This window comes from Mastomys coucha, unplaced genomic scaffold, assembly GCF_008632895.1.
Source record: "Mastomys coucha isolate ucsf_1 unplaced genomic scaffold, UCSF_Mcou_1 pScaffold4, whole genome shotgun sequence".
Classification (NCBI taxonomy): Eukaryota; Metazoa; Chordata; class Mammalia; order Rodentia; family Muridae; genus Mastomys; species Mastomys coucha.
The window spans coordinates 14,640,017-14,642,720 of record NW_022196910.1 but is presented as its reverse complement, the minus strand read 5'-3'; the positions used below and the strand labels follow the sequence as shown (position 1 = coordinate 14,642,720).

General features: G+C 45.0%; 1 protein-coding gene across 11 annotated transcripts in view; it reads right to left on the bottom strand.

Annotated features, from left to right (window-relative positions):
- The window catches only part of CUNH12orf42 (chromosome unknown C12orf42 homolog), a 191,402-nt gene that overhangs the window by 160,274 nt on the left and 28,424 nt on the right, over positions 1–2,704 (bottom strand). The window lies entirely within an intron of this gene.

Genomic DNA, 2,704 nt, shown 5'->3' with positions numbered 1-2,704 from the left:
CTCTCTCTCTCTCTCTCTCTCTCTCTCTCTCTCTCTCTCTTTCTCTCTCTTTCTCTCTCTCTCTCATTTTAGCAGACTCTTGCCCATGTGCCTTCCTGCGTGATATAAGTTCCAGAAGCATAAGGCCCTTGAAACAAGCAATCAGAACTGCACCCCAAATAAGTTTCCATCCATTAGTATCTGTGGTATTCTGTTGCGGCATCACAAAGCAAACTAAGAAAATACACCATATAGCAGCAGCGATTACCTTAAAATGGTAAGCCCAATCATAAAAAGCACCCCAAAATCCTCAGCAGCTCTCTGTTTCCTTAGAACAAAAGCCCTTCCTTAACAATATCCCACAAAAGGCTTTCCTGATCCAAGCCTAGCCATGTTCTCTGAGCCTAACCGGGCTCTCAGGTCATCTCACAGTATCCTTCCCAATTCACAAGGCCCCAGACATGCAGCCTTCTGACAGTGACTTGAAGCTCTTGCAGCTCCTCTGCTGGTCACAAACACATTGGCTGTTTGTTTGCTTGGCTCCCCTGCTTCTTCACTGGCTTCAGGTCACAGTTGACTCTGGCCTCCTCGAGTTTTATCCTAAGCAAAGAGACCCTCACCCAATGTAAAACCATGTTATTGTCTCATGGTTTTATATGCTAGCCTGCTTTTCTAACGCATTGGGATGGGGAAAAAGAAAAAAAAGAAAAAAGAGAAAAGGAAAAAAAGAGCAAAGGAAACGTGAAAATAGAAAACAAAGAAAAATCTTCAAACAGTATGACTAAGTCATAAAATTAAGGGACGATAAGCAGCCTTGTGTGGTGGTGCACACATTTAATTCCATCACTCAGGAGGTAGAGGTAGAGGCAGAGAGATTTCTGTGAGTTCAAGACCAGCCTGATCTACATGGCAAGTTCCAGGACAACTGGGGCTATGTAAAGTAACCTTGTCTCAAAAATAGAAAAAAAAAAAAGAAAAAGAAAAAAGACAAAGAAGGTAAACATAAAATTATTAGCATTCCAAAAGAAAGAAACACAATCTCACAATTTTTCAAATAAACACAAATGGTACACATCCTTTAAGTGAAAGAACATCCTAACCACTTATTTCTAAGTATTAAGTAATTATTACTAATTCTCCTGTCTAGGAGGTTTGTATAAATTGACTATGTCTGAATTTTAGTCAAGTCCATTGGTTTAAGAATGTAGCAAAAACACTGGCTCAAATTGAGTAAAAAGCATTTGAAAAAGTCATTAAGAGCCCTCAGAAGAATCTCTTTTTTTTTTCTGGTTGTAAGTTTGTGTCGCAAGGATCTAAGACGTGTTTTAAAATAAAACAACTCTCTCACACAGTCTTGGGTACATGAGGCTTCATTTTCCAACAATGGCCTGGCCCTCTTGGCCTCTCTTTGTCCTCCAAAATGCCTCTTTGTAAATCACAGGTGTTTGTGGGCAGAAAGACCATCGGAGGGGAGTTTATTAAGAGTTTTTTCTTTCCCACTTGTTCTAAACCTGTTCAGAGAGCGCTTCATGCCACACACCAAATCTCCATAAAAATCAAGAAACAAGAAGTTTTCTGTACGAACGCCCAACAGCCGCACTATGACATTAGTTTCGACAGCTCTGTGACCCTGTATTGTCCCAACTTTATTCACTAGTCTCTCTTTCCCTTTCTTTTTCTGCTGCCTTTTTTCTTAAGCCTTTATTGGCATTTGGCATTTTTTATCTACTGTAAAATAAAAAGGAGAAAGATGGCTTTTTTAAAGCACTCTGTGTGACAGTTAAAAAAAGAAAAAGAAAGCTATCTACAGTTACTGTAGCAATGGTTTAAAGGGGGGGTGGAGAGCAAGCACCTGCAAATCAAAGAAAGATGCCGTGGCACTGTCGTCAGACCCCCTCCCCTTCTCTTAAAGTTATTTCGTGGCCATTATAGAGTAGACCTGGCAATGAATTTATGTGACAGCTATGAAGTTAGTATTAAAATTGTGAATACTCCCTAGCAGTTTTCATGGCCTTACTATAAGATAGTCTCAATTTGCCACAAAGCGGTAAATAGGGTACAGAAGGGGGTGTGTGTGTCCAATGAATGGGAGGAGGGTGGGTGAATGGGAGGGCTTCCCAGGAGGGGCAGCACAGTGGTCGCCAGAGAGTGATTTATTTTTGCCCTTCCAGAAAGAAAAGTCAGAAAAAGCAGCAGCCTGAAAGGCCCTGAAGCATTGGGGATAGGGGGTGGGGGTGGGCATGGGGGCGGATCCGGGGCGGGTGTCTTTACACATTTTGCCATTCCAGTGCCAGTTCTAGAAGCAAGGATCAGGGCTGGGCTGTGGTAAACCCATTCCTCTACTCTTCCCAGATCAACCATGAAATACCAGCAGGGAGCAAAGGTGGGGCCAGCTACTACAGAACTGGGAGCAAGGCAAAGAGGGAGGGTGTCAGCCTTGATCCACTCGGGGAGAGTTCGGAGAGAGATGAAGCGTGCTGGGTGTGTGGTGGGAGAACTCTTCAGAAGCGGGGGGAGGATTTGGAGAGGGCATTCAGGGGGAAAAAATGAGGTGAAGTCACTGCAAAGAGCAAAGGGGCGTGCCCAGGGCGCCGGGCCCCGCCCCAGGCCCCTCCCCCGACCCCTATTAGCATGCGGGCAGCGCGGGCCACGGGGCGGGGGCGACGCAGTGGGATCGCAGCGCTGGGCGCTTTGTGGGCCGCGCTCGCCTCCACGGGGGACCATC